Below are 14,537 nucleotides of genomic sequence, written 5' to 3' on the forward strand. Positions count from 1 at the left end.
GGCAAAGAGAGATCAATGACCGTATTATTCTTGCATCCTTGAGGTTTGCGTAACCATCAACATTCTATATGTGTTTTTGTAGATTATTCATGATTAAAAAATGTTCTGGTGAATTTCTTTGCGGATTATGGATGCATGACTATAAGTTAGATATCCAACAAAAAGTGGATGTGGTTGACCCAACCATCTCTTACTATTTGAGAACTCATTGTGACATAAGGAAATTGCTATCCAATATAAATTTTGAAACTTGTGAATTTCTCCTCTACCCCTACCTTGAGAGGTATGATCTACTGCAACCCTAGGTCATTTTCATTTTTCAGATTTTAATCTTGGAATATTTTGACAATGTCCAATGGTCTTGCCATAGCTCTCACTGGAGTCTTATAGAAATTAATATCACTGATAAAACATGATGGACAAGGATATGATTATTTTAAGGAGATTAAGGTACACATTCAACAAAATTCTTGAATCAGTACCTCTGCAAGATGAGAAAACCTTCAACATTATTAACATACCTCCATCAAGAAAGGTAAAATAGCTTGAAATGTTGGTTGAGGACATATTAACAAAGGATGATGTTTTGGAAGATCCCAAAGTTGACAGGGAGGAGCTGGAAACAAATGAACTCAAGGAAATTGAAGCTCAACTCACGTAAATGCTGAGAGGTGTCAATTCCACAGGCTTCTTGGTGGATTCTTTCTTAGAGGATGACCTTCTAATAAAGAACATGCTATATTACCCCGGATGTTGAGTGTGTTGAAATCCTCAAAGATTGGCAAAGAGAGATCAATGACCATATTATTCTTGCATCCTTGAGGTTTGCGTAGCCATCAACATTCTATATGTGTTTTTGTAGATTATTCATGATTACAAAGTGTTCTTTTGAATTTATTTGCAGATTATGGATGCATGACTATAAGTTAGATATCGAACAAAAAGTGGATGTGGTTGACCCAAATATCTCTCACTACTTGAGAACTCATTGTGACATAAGGAACTCTCTATCTAATATAGATTTTGAAACGTGTGAATTGCTCCTCTACCCCTACCTTCAAAGGTATGGTCTACTGCAACCCTAGGTGATTTTCATTTTAAAATTTTCATCTTGGAATATTTTGACAGTGTCCAATGGTCTTGCCATAGCTCTCACTAGAGTCTTATTGTTGGGGGAAATTGTAGCATAGCCTAATCAACCCAAGACCAAAAAAATTATCAATCCTAGGATCGGCAACCCGGCTAGGGCATGGAAGCATGAGCATCGAATGTATCGAATGAGAGGATTCAAGAGTATGTTGATCCAATGCAATAGAGGTTAGCCATGAATCAATAACTCTAATCACATCATCAACCAAGTATCTCCGACACACATTAAGCCCACCGAAGTCCGACTTACCCATAGACTAGAATATCAAATCACACTAATGACAAGCACACACTAATTGCATTGGTGTTGGCCTCTCTAATCATCACATGCCAATCAAGGCACTTCATAAAAAGCTAGACACACAAGGTGAATGGTGCTAGAGTTTCATAAAACCCATCCACACACAAGCAAACAGTAGGGCACATACACTAATTACAAGATTAAGACCCAACTTAATCAACCTAATTAGAGATGTTAAATATTGTAAATCGAATGCTCATAGAAGGATAGGAGTGGTTAATAAGTAGAGCTCTCAAAAGTGGATCCTCAAGAGTGGATACTCAAGAATGAAGCCTCCTTGCATAAAGGCTTCCTTATAAAGGCTTTCACCACAATCCCTTCTACTATGGGTTTAAGTTGGAGCTCTCTAGCTAGCATATACAGCTTAGGAATTCCCAATGATCCCAAGACCTTATACAAAGTGAGTAGGAAACATTGAGCACATCCATAGCATATCTCCCGCTTGATGTGCATATTTAGTGTAGCCTGTGTTAGCCACTGCTAACATTCCCCCCTTCCTAATTTGGCACACGTCCTTGTGTGCCGGTGAAGCAAAACATGGTGACATGGTAGAAAGCCAACATGGAAGAAATGTTGAGCTGCAAATCATAAGAACAAGTAATGAGCATCAAAGACCAACAAGGATAAATAAAACATGAAGTACAATGAACAATCATGCAAAGCAAATTTTTTTGCTTCTAAAAGATGGGTGAATCATAGTCAAAAACTAAACAACATAAAGCAAAAAAACATTCAAACTATCATGAAGATTAAACCACTTCAAATTTCAATTTTATGCATTAAACACAAGCAATCAATTATGACCCTAGGCTAATCCAAGGTCATAAAACTACTAGCCTAAAAACTATGTGACCAATCTGAATAAATAATTCAAGTATATCATATCTATGGGCTATAAAAAAGCTCCTAATCTATTAGTACATTCTCACAGCTTTTTGAAGCTCATGGAAGTTTTGTGTATGCTCATTCATTGAAAAAGTAAAGCACAATACAAGGCTACCACCCCAAGGCAAGTCTAGGTACGACTCTCGACTCCTTGAACCCTCAAGAAGGTGTTCCAAATGCCTACTAGCCTACCAAGGCGAAGGCTAACCCCTATCAGCCTAGGGCATCGGTTTAGGGCCTTGACCAAGCGAGCCAAGATGATTCCCGTCACCTGCCAAGTGCTAATATGACGTTAGGCCTCACAAGACAGAACATAACATAGATTTTTTTTTTTCATGTGTTTAGTAGCATTTTTGCTACTTTTTCTTGACACTTTTTTTCTTCATTCTTTCATTTTTTAAGCACTTTTTTATTTCTTCCATCATGAGAGTATTTATGGAAAATGGACTAAAGGATAAAGACTAATCATAGCCCTAGGTCATGTTAAAGAATCAATAGAGTATTAAGACTATCACTAAGAGTCTATGACTGATAAGCAATGAACCTACATTAACTTAAGTTCAAGGCCAATTACCTATAATTAGCACACATAAAACCTAATTTTTTGATGAGTTAATATTGACAAAGAAAAGTGTTGAAACTTTAGGATGCTTAACTTTTGAACATGAAAAAACCATAGCTTAGAAGCAAAATTTAGTAAATCCAACCATAGAGAATGAAGAGATGAACAAAAGAGCAAAATCATGGAAGAATTTCACCTATTCATGCTTTTGTGCATCCGTGAGAAAGCATCCACTCTTTTGTAGAGAGAATTTTCTTGAATCTTTTATTTACAATCCAAGCTTTTTGAAGCTAACTGTAAATACAAGCTACGAAATCCATTTATTGAAATCCAAAAGCACGCAAAAAAATTTTAATGAAAACCTAAAGCTAGGGTCTTCCATACCCGAATTTGCCAAAGGGAAAAAACCCAAGGGAAAAAAGTGTCTTTCGTTATGCACGTGATTCTCTTTGTAGCAAATTTATACATACATATCAAAACAAGAGAGAATGAGCTTCTACATAAGCAAATTATACAAATTTTACAATCTCTCATGCATGATTTAAAGTTGATTAGTTTCTAGCTCAATGAAATATGGAATCAAAAACAAGCCAATAGCTAGAAATAATGCAACTTTGATGAAATGAAGTGGCTCTTCAAAGCCAAATTTTACATTTTCAAAGCCCTCCAAAAAAGTTGGCTAACAACTAGCTCACATGAAATTTTACAATTTTAATGCAAGCTATGAGCTAGAGATGACTATGAATCTCAATGGAATGAAAGTAAATGGCTCTCAATAGCCAAATTTTGTACTTGAAATCTCTCAAAAAAGTTGGGTATGAGCTAGCATGTATACAACTTTTAGTCAAAAGAAGTGGAATGGCTCTAACTAGCCACATTTTGCAATATATTGCAATGATGACCCCTTCGTGGATCAATGAAAGTTTTTGTCGCCCACAACCGACTCAATCATTAGTGCTTTTACACATTTGGTCATTTAATATGAGCACTAAAAGAGTTCACAATCAATTACAAGCCTGAAATTTGTAATGCTATCTTATGGCTATCAAACAAGCTCAATGTTAGTGCTTGCAGTGGTTTTTGCATTCAAGTCGAGCACTAAAATGTATCAAGCAATGCCAAGCTCAAGAATAAAGCACCACTCGTCATCCAACAATACAACTCTCATACATGCATGCATATCACAAGGAATTTTCTATTTAGCATTAACATAATACTCAAACCAAGGCAATGAAGCTCATTTGTGCATTTCAAATAGAGCTTTCCATTTAGTGCATCACTGCATTTTTTCATTCAAAGTAAGCACTACATAGATTCATGATCAATCATAAGCATAGGAAGTCTAATGCAATGTACCCTTGGCATTGACACCCATAATCCAGTCATCATTTTAACAAAAATCCCCAAATTGTAACCCCTTTATGAGTGGTCAATTGACGCTAACCTACATAATCTCTAGGACAATCAACTCTGGCCAATGCTAGTCGAGATGATGGTGGATGTTATATAACCAAAAATTGCAGCTTTCCCTCGCTCAATCAATAAAGCTTGTCCTTGCTAGTCCTCTCTTTGAAATAGCTCAACAACTAGTGCATTAATGCATTTCATCACTGAAATCAAGCACTAAGAGAGATTCAAACTTTAAATGCATTTATACATAAAAAAGTTATCATTCAGGACACATCATTGGTCGTTCATGAAAATGGACCCTAACAACGACAAAAAATCTCCTTTTTTATTTTTGTTTTTGTTTTATATTGCAATCATTTGACGACTTGTCGAGTGAGAGAGAGGGAGTGTGTGGGTTTTGGGAACGGATGGCTTGCGAGCTGAAGGCAGTAGAGGCCCGGGGGCCTAGGATGGTAGCAAGAAGCGAGAGTCACTGGCTTGGGCTGAGAGTGGTTGAGGCCAGAGAGGGAGAGATTTTGCAACTAGGTTGCGGACTCAGCGAAGTAAAAACAGCCTGAGTATGCAAGCGGTTTCAGTGCATGTGTGTGTGTGTGTGTGTGTGTGCGTGTGTGTTGAGTCTTTATGAGAGAATCTTTGAAGGGCTGGCTGGCTGCAGCCAAAAATAGTGGCAGGTGTGGGGCTCGTGGCAACCGTAGCTGCTTGCGAGGGAGAGCATTCCACATGAGGGTCAAGGTGGGGAATGCACCGCTTAGAAGTGGGTTAGGCACTGTTCGGGAGAAATGTGTCTCAGCTTAATATTGTGTCGTTTTCAATTTTGAAAATGCCGGTTGAAGGCAAGGGGAAAAGGAGAAGTTCCGCCCCAAAATAGAGAAAATTAGTGTAAAAACCCAAAAATAAACCTAATTTTCTAAAATTTCCTCTTGGAAAATTTGAGAAAGGGAAATTTGTATGTTTGGAAAGATGATTTTTCCCGAAGACTGGGGTTAGGTAAGCGACAAAGGGCAAAGTCATTATCCACATACTGTACGTGCGTGAAAAAGTTGCCAACGCTAGTGAGCTGCAACAAACAGGGCGAACGTCGAGGATTCGAGAGCGCATGTGTTCGTGTGCGGGATCCAATCCAAGGTAGGCGTTCCATAATTGCCATAATTAGCTGCGAGTAGAGGGAACCTCAACGAGGAGGAAATGGGCCAAATGGTTATTCTCAAATCTCGAAAAGTCTGCAAGTGGGGTAATGCAAGTGTGCGTGTTGCACGAATGCAGGCCTGAAAAGCTACCATCCAGTTTGCATGTGTGTGTGTGTGTGTTTGTGAATAAAACCAAACCAAAACCTGCTAGTGCATTTTGTGTGTAGGAGTGAATTAGCATTTTTGTTTTTTTTCAAAAAAGAACCTCCCTCTTTAAGAGGTGTTTCCCCCGAAGAGCAAGGAGAAAAGGACGATGGACTACAAAAAAGCCTCTCTAGATTATGTGTGAGCTTATAACCTCTCATCAATCAACGTCCTTTTCTTTTGAAAAATGGTACAAAAACTTGTTTGAATGGTGGTTCAAGCTCATCTCACGAGTCATGAATCGATATTGATAAATCGATCATTGAATTTTCTTAGACAATGTACAATTCTTTCATTGGGAATACCTTTCTTAATCATTTGATCACTCAATTACAATTCACAAAGCTTACTCAAAAAGAAATAAGCTTGCATACGTGAAATTTGATGCCAACTTTTTATAATTTCGTAGTTCACTTAATCATGCTCCAATTTAGTGTGAAAATTGATCTCAATTTTTGAATATGGTAGAACAATCTCAAAACCATAACTTCATTTGAAATTGGATTGCACATCCTAAAGATTTAGGTCAATGAACCTAATCACATTACCATTCTCATTCATAGCACTTTAATATGATGATTTCTTGAGCATGCATATTGAGTTTCGAATTAATGTATGGAAAAAACCCTACTCAAAATTGAATCAATTTAAAGTATAAGGGAAGTGGTCAATTCATGCATGATTTCCTCACAATTGCAAATTCATCCCCATGTAATTATCATTGCACTCGAGTGCTCATCTCCTATGACGCGACACGGGAGAGCGAAATACATTGATAATGAACAAAGAATATATAGAGTACGCAGAGCAAACATATGGAAATAAAGAGTCTGTATGGATACAAAGTAATCATTACAAGAAGAGCATAGCTGGTTTCATAACCTCCCGACCACCCCCGAGCTATCTCAATCACACTCTCACTCTCAATCTTGTGCACAATCTCAATCTCAATCACACTCTCACTCTCACTCTCAATCTCAATCACAATCACACTCTCAATCTCATGATGGCAATAACCATCATAATCAGAATCGCAACACCAACATCACGACACCTTGTACATATCCTGTTTCACACATTGATTTCTGCATCTACAAAATAGCCAAAATAACATACTCGTGCAACCAAATCAACATGATAATCAAATTCAAAACATCATTTTGAACCATCATAAAAGAGTATAATCACTTCTTGATTGGATGAAACAAAAGAGATATTACATGTGTATATTTGTTTGTAAGCTAACTTGTTGCTGCTTGTAGGCTGCCATGGTGCTGCTGACAATTTGTTTCTGTCATAACTTTGTGATACAAAATCAGACTATAAGCTTCCAAGTACTCAAAACGACGGGAACAGATCTGGTCTACAAGGCTATGTAGACAAAATTGCGAAAAACGTTTTTCTTTGGCTGAAAACTCAACTTTTAGGTCGCGACTCTTAAAAACGCTATTTTTGGGTCTCCACTACTTTTTCAACTTATTTTAAACCTACCCATGCATTTTAAGATAAAACACATAAATATAAAATATTGATATTAATAAAAATCTCAATTTTAACTATATTTTCATTATAGTGTTCATAGACAGACTATCTGTTATTCATTAATCTTTACAAAATATGTCTTTAATGTATTATTAAAAAAGAAGATAATTTATTTTCTTTCTTAATATTTTAAACTTATTCATATAAGCTCTATCTAATAGACTATTCAACAATCTTTCAATCATGCTAAACGAAAGATATGGCCTACTACATTCTTTTCGACTTTAAGAACTTCAAAATTTAATCCTATTACATCTCTAATATCAAACTCATCCAAACCTAATTAGGATTGTCATTTTGGGTTTTTATGACAACACTCATTGGAGTGAGGTATTTGCAAGTGCACATGTCATTAAAATTTTCACCATTTCCAATCAAATTGGCACATGCATCACAATGGTAATGTAGATAAATCATTTTCAATTGGGTATCAATTGAATCATCCAAATTTAATCAATCACATACACACTAACTTTTTAGGTCTTTTAATCATTATGAGTAGTGATCAACACCAATCACTCATTCCAAATTGGATATCAAGCACCATTGCATACGCACACACATTAATGCATTTTTCTCATGTTCATCAAATTGATTCAACATTAGCATAGTAATGCACTAAAAATCTATACAATCGAGTACCAATTGACTGATCTATCTCAATTCTCAAACCACTTTTGTGACACACACATCAACTATTTGGCCAAATTAATCATCATAATTGATAAAAATTACCAATTATTCACACACATTGGATTGCATATGCCATTGATTGGCACACAAACCCAAATTTAGGCCTTTTTTTTTGTAATCAATCCATCAATTTCACATTTCAATGCTCAAAATTTTACACTCAATCAAGAATAATTAAATGCATGCATGCTCAATTTCTAAAAAATTAACACTATTTTGACACAATCAAGCAATGCACACACTCAAACAATAAGCACAAAAGTTCATATTTGGATCAATTGTAAATGCATTTAGGTTTACACCTAATGATTGCACACACTTTTCATGCACATTTCACAATCAAAAAATTATTTTGGGGCCCCAATTGACCATCAATCATTGAAAATCAAGTGGTCTTGGATGGGCACACACACACAAGTTTTGTCCAATTTTTTGGCATTTAAGCTTATCCAATGATTGAATTAGCATAGCATACACATCAATTATATGATTTCACACTCACAGATCATCAATTCCATCAATTTTTATGCACGCACACACTCAAGATTAGGTGCACACACACTTGAATTTTTTGGTAGTTTTCCCCCTCTTTGGTGTATTATACACACAATGATTTTTATGCACACACATGAATTCTTGATAAAAATTAAGAATTATCTTAACACAAAGTTACTTAGTCAAAATTTGACCATCAATTCCATTCCAAGTGAATCAAAATAGGTACAAAGTGTAGGTCAATTGATTTACACACCTAATTTTAGCAAATAATTAGCAGCATTGAACCACATTAATCAATCAAGAATTGACATGAGAAAGTGAATGCACTTACATCCTAATCACACTCCAAGCTATTCCTTTGCTCCAAGAGAAGACGCATCATTGCACACACAAGTGTGTGCACCATCAAATCAGCTCCAAAATTGACCATTGTTGGCAAAAAATCAAACACTCAAATCATCAAATTAGGCACAAATTGGCACAATTAACTTTATTAGAGTGATGATTCCACCTCTTACAAGGGGATTGAACATACATTATACTTCAAATGTTAGCAGTTAGGCTAGTAAAGTTAGTCCAAATTAGTAAACACTAGCATGAAATTAGTACAATTAGCATAAAAATGAAGTGAAATAAGCAAGGGGTAGTATGAAATTAGTGAAATTGGGGGTTTGGGGTATTCATAACTCAAAATTAGCATTAATTACTTGCACAACATCATCAAATCAAACCAAAATTGAGTTACACACACTCAAAATCGATGAAATGAGTAGTAAAATTACTATATTCTAAATATCCTATATTCACTAGCTTACGTTATCGATCCCCAACAACGGCACCAAATGTTGCGGTCAATCATAGCATAGCCTAATCAACCCAAGACCAACAAAATTATCAATCCTAGAATGGGAAACCCGGCTAGGGCATGGAAGCACGAGCATTGGATGTATCGAATGAGAGGATTCAAGAGTATGATGATCCAATGCAATAGAGGTTAGCCATGAATCACTAACTTTAATCACATCATTAGCCAAGCATTTCTTACACACATTAAGCCCATCGAAGTTTGACTTACCCATAGACAAGAATCTCAAAGCACACTAATGACAAGCACACACTAATTGCATTGGTGTTGCCTCTCCAATCACCACATGCCAATCAAGGCACTTCATCAAAAGCTACACACACAAGGTGAATGGTACTAGAGTTTCATAAAACCCATCCACACACAAGCAAAGAATAGGGAACATACACTAATTACAAGATTAAGAACCAACTTAATCAACTTAATTAGAGATGTTAAATATCACAAATCGAATGATCATAGAAGGATAGGAGTGGTTAATAAGTAAGAAATCATCATCACACACTCAAATCTAGAATAATGAGAAAGGTGAAACTACTTCATGACACAATGGAATAAAGAATTGGGACTAATGAGAAAGTAGAGTTTAGATTAAGAATAGATTCTCTAATTACAATGGATTAGCACTAGCCTCTTAATCATGGGCATTAAGCTCAAGGCTAGACCATCCATAGAGTGGACACGAGAGAGATAGATAGATAGATTCAATTATCGTCCTCGGAGGTCAGATATGACCCATGGGACCAAAATCAAAACATTACAAACTGCTTCTTCTAAGTGAGAGCAATCGATACATATCAGTTAGGGACTGAGGGTCCATCAAAAGAAAAAGAAAAGCCTAAGGGGATTCCTATGGGGTAGGGACCGGTTTAGGAGTTCGAAACTCTTGGATGATGGCCTTCCCTCCATGGTATATTGCCCACTTGCCTTTGGCTCGTGCTTCACGCACTTTTTTCAGCTCTTTACTTTTGTGCTTGACTTGTGTCGGGGTGAGTTCTTCGGCGATCCAAAACCCGGTGTCTCGAAGGAGACGTGATTGCTGGAGTAGTCGGAGCCGCTCCTCTTTGTCTTTGAACTCAAGAATAGCATGTCCACTAGGTGTGCGCTTGGTGTTGAACTTGTTGACGATACATTCTACTGCGTTGTAGTCGACATGGACCGGTGTAAGAGTTTCGTTGAGGAGATCAATTAACTTGCAAAAATCTTGATGGCACTCATCCCAAGCTTGGGGAAACCCTCCGATACGAAGCTTAAGGGCATTCTCTTCTTGAAGCTTGTTCCCGCATTTTTGTTTTCACACAGGTTTCCACTTTGGCGAGTGCGGTCGTGTGAACTTGAGTGACTTTTTCTTCGACTTCGTTCACCTTGTCTGTTGTGAGGCCGATCATGGAGTCAAATCGTGCCTCGAGCGTGCTAAGGCGCGCTTTGAGGTCGCGGTTTTCATCCATGACCATGTCGAGGGCAGCTTGTAATTGTGCGATGCGATCTGTTTTGCTCGGAGCCGCAAGGACATCGGCAAAACTACCTGGTACTCTTCCCTATGGTTTGGGGCTGTTGGTCGTCATCTTCTCCTTGGCTGGAGTTTTTGGTGGGAACATATTCTTCGAGGCCCAAAGTCTAACTTTGAGATCTCAGTCAGATTGACAGGCCGAACAGTTGGGTGAGGTTAGCTTGGGCTTGGATTGGGTGGGTATGCGGGTATGCTGCTGGCAAAGTGTTTCTGATGTGAGCCGAGCCCGAGGCCGTAGTAGGTCTCAAATGGGCTCGGCTCACATCAGAAGAGAGAGAGAGAGAGAGAGAGAGAGAGAGAGAGAGAGAGAGCTCTCAAAAGTGGATCCTCAAGAGTGAATACTCAAGAATGAAGCCTCCTTGCATAAAGGCTTTCACCACAATCCCTTCTACTATGTATTTAAGTTTGAGCCCTCTAGCTAGCATATACAACTTTGGAACTCGCAATGAACCTAAGACCTTATACAAAGTGAGTTGGAAACATAGTGCACATTCATAGCATATCTCCCGCTTGATGCGTATTCGGTGTAGCCTATGTTAGCCACTGCAAACACTTATAGCAATTGATATCATTTATAAAACATGTTTCATATTGAAATCTCTTGAGGGCCACCATGAAATGGCTAGGCTGAAAGTGTAAATGTCCCATACTTTACATTTCTTTTGTAACAATGCTTTTGATCTTTCTAAATATGGCTACCTCAAGGCTGATATAGACAATTGTGAACTTTCCTCCTATCACAAGGTTCATGGATGACATGCAAATCTGAAATGTGAAGGTATAGTTATTGTAAGTAGTTTGAGCTTAAAAAATTTTATTTATTTTTCCTCTTGTGTTTGTGTAGCCACCATTGCAAAGTGAGGCTTTCTCATGTGGATGGATAGTGATAACAAATGCAAAGTTGGTGGTTGACTACACCTACTACAACCCAAAAAAGACTATTAGGTTAAGCATTTTACAATAAGGAAATATATTGCTATTAGGTAAGCTAACACATTAATCTTTCTTTGCTATATCAATAGGAATTTCTACAATGACAATCATGTTTGGTGGGTAAGGGAAAAGTTGATTAGATATATGGTCAGTGCCCAAATAACACTACTCACAACGTCCAAGCCCCCAAAGGGCCAAACAATACAAGAGGTTATGTGCACTTGTGACGGCTGTAGCGATAAAAACACAATGGGTTTTTTTACCCCCCCGGCATCGCTAAAATCATCGCAACAACGGAGACGTTGGATAGGGGGAAGGGGACCCAGAACACAAACAATTTGCCTCTTTACAGCTCAGGGTAAACACAACATCCCAATCCACTAAGATTCACCTTCAAAAATCCTCTTTTCTGCTAACAGACCACCGCCTGTACACTTCTTGACTCGACCACACTGTATCAGATCAAGATCCACCACACATACACTGCATGACACATTTTGCAGCTTCCCACACACACCCAAAGCCTCTTTCTCTCTCTTTACTGCAAGACAATGCTGGTTCGATGGGGACACACTTTCCCACATACACAATCGACACCGCGAACACAAGCACAAGAGTAGCAGAACAGAGGGGGGAAAAGGGAAAACATATTAGAAAATGGACAATGACTGCTTTTACTGTATTCAAGATAACCAAGTACAAATAACCCCATTGGCACGACCTCGACGAGCATGAAAAACAAGGACTTCAATAACCCTCATTGATGCCATCACTATGGTGGAGTCTCTCTCCTCCCGCCTTCGTTGCAGCTGCACACCTGCACAGGCTCCATCGAGCTTCCATCTTCTGAAAGAAGAAGAAAAAATTCTTAAACTCGCCCCTTTCTTGACAGTCAAAGAAGAAGCCAAAAAAACCCCCTTTTTTCCCTCACCACTTCTTCGAAAAAACCCCTTCTCCCTTCTACCTCCCCCCCCCCCCCCCCCTTGCCCCCCCTCTCCTTCCTTTCTTCCTTTCCTCTTCCTCTTTCTTTCTTCCTTTCTCTCCTTTTACCTTTCCCTTCCTTCTTCTTTTCTCTCGTTCTTTCTTTCCCTTCTTCTTTTCTCTCTTTCTTTCTTTCCCTTCCTTCTCCTTTTCTCTCCTTCTTTCTTCTTCCTTTCTACATCGCCCTCTCCCTTTTTAACTCTTCTTCTCCCCCCTTTTTTTTTTCAAACCTTTCTTCCTTCCTTCTTTATATTCAAGGGGCAACGACGGTGCCGTGGTTGCTCCCTTTGAGTATCTCATTTTTTATTAGAAAGTTTAGGAAAGGGGCCCACGTATCCTTGTGTGAATGGACCCTTGCAATTGCCTGCCATGTCATCACTTTTCCCGTATTAGTGGTGCCACCCAAAATTAGCATAAGGAGGTTTGTTTTTATCGCATGTACGATCAATGCTCCAAACCTCAATGACTAGCACATATATTCCAAAGGAAAACTCACCGTGCCGGTCTTGAACTCCCGACATCCCGTCCACACTTTGACTATTCCAAGCCCACAAACTTAAACCCAATCATTGAACCGTCACTTTTGGATGGCTCCACATATAGTGCACATCTCTCCCAAAACCTTGGTGAGGATAATAAACTTACAGATGGAGCGCTCAGTGGGACGACCAAACCATGCCAAAACTTGCCCCCGACAAAATCTTCATCGGCCCCATAACTTGCACATCCGGATTTCGATTGATGATCTGCCACTTTCCATCAAATCCACATGCAATGCACCACCCCTGGGAACCTTGGAAAGGCTCCAAAACTTCTAGATGACACATTCTCCAATACGACCAAGCAGGCACATAATTGTCCCTTTGCAACTTTTAACATGGCCATAACTTTCCCATTCGAACTATGATCGGAAATCCAAAAAGTCCGGCATGCTCCACAACTCGAGCTTCACATGCCTATATGCTGATGTCAACTCTGATCATTTGTCCCCGTCTACCCTGCTCATCGGGGATCTACAAAGGATTCTAAATTAACTCTTTAATATCTTTCACACCAGGGCTTCGTTTGACGAGACGTTTGGATGAGCTCCTATTGCATCTTGGAGACCACATTCTAGAGCTCCAACTTAGCATCTTGGGAACTTTGATTTTCATCCCAATTAGCCCGCCTTAAAAGTCCCTCTGGCCTAAAACCCACCTTAAGCATACATTTCCACTTCCACTGTCTTGCACAAGTCTCCCCCACTGGCTTTAGCCCTTTATCATGCACCTGTCAGCATACACAATATTGCATAGCACATTTTCAAGCACAAACCAACTTTGGTTGCACCATCATTGCCCACCCCTTTGAACATTCATGTCAACCAAAAGCATATTTACAGAACTTGAAACCTGCAACACTCAATGGGAACTTATGCACAGTGATAGAAGATTCTCACTAAATATAGAGAATCGTTTTTTCAAAACAGTCAAAGTAATGACTCAAAAAATCATGGGGTCCATTTGGATCCATATGCGTAAAGGCAAGATAAATCACAATACACTAGTGGCTGCACAAGTTGTTGGAGATACTAACATTGAGAAGGTCTTGTCTTCCCAACTTGGATATTGTGACTTTGAGGCATTGCAAACATCATATGACTACAAGGAAAAATTGAAATCTTGGACCACCAACATTCTTTGTCACATTTTCTGTGGCTGAGAAACGTTGGTGTAGCCAAAGTTGGTGCAAGCTAGAAAATGATCTATGCCAGGCAAAGGTTGTAGGCAGGTGCAGTGTAGAAGGCTAGGCTAGGTACCAAGGTCCTAGGCAGCCAAAGGGTAGTGTAAATGTATGTCTCGAGTGATTTTTTAGGCCAAAAGAGCTAAAGGATAGGT

The 14,537-nt window shown here is 38.6% G+C and overlaps 1 pseudogene; it reads left to right on the forward strand.

Annotated features, from left to right (window-relative positions):
* The first annotated feature begins 550 nt into the window (after positions 1–550).
* LOC147457900 (uncharacterized) overlaps positions 551–14,537 on the forward strand; it is a 76,362-nt pseudogene continuing 62,375 nt past the window's right edge.

This window comes from Adiantum capillus-veneris, chromosome 5 (genome assembly GCF_014529385.1).
Source record: "Adiantum capillus-veneris isolate H3 chromosome 5, ASM1452938v2, whole genome shotgun sequence".
Lineage (NCBI taxonomy): Eukaryota > Viridiplantae > Streptophyta > Polypodiopsida > Polypodiales > Pteridaceae > Adiantum > Adiantum capillus-veneris.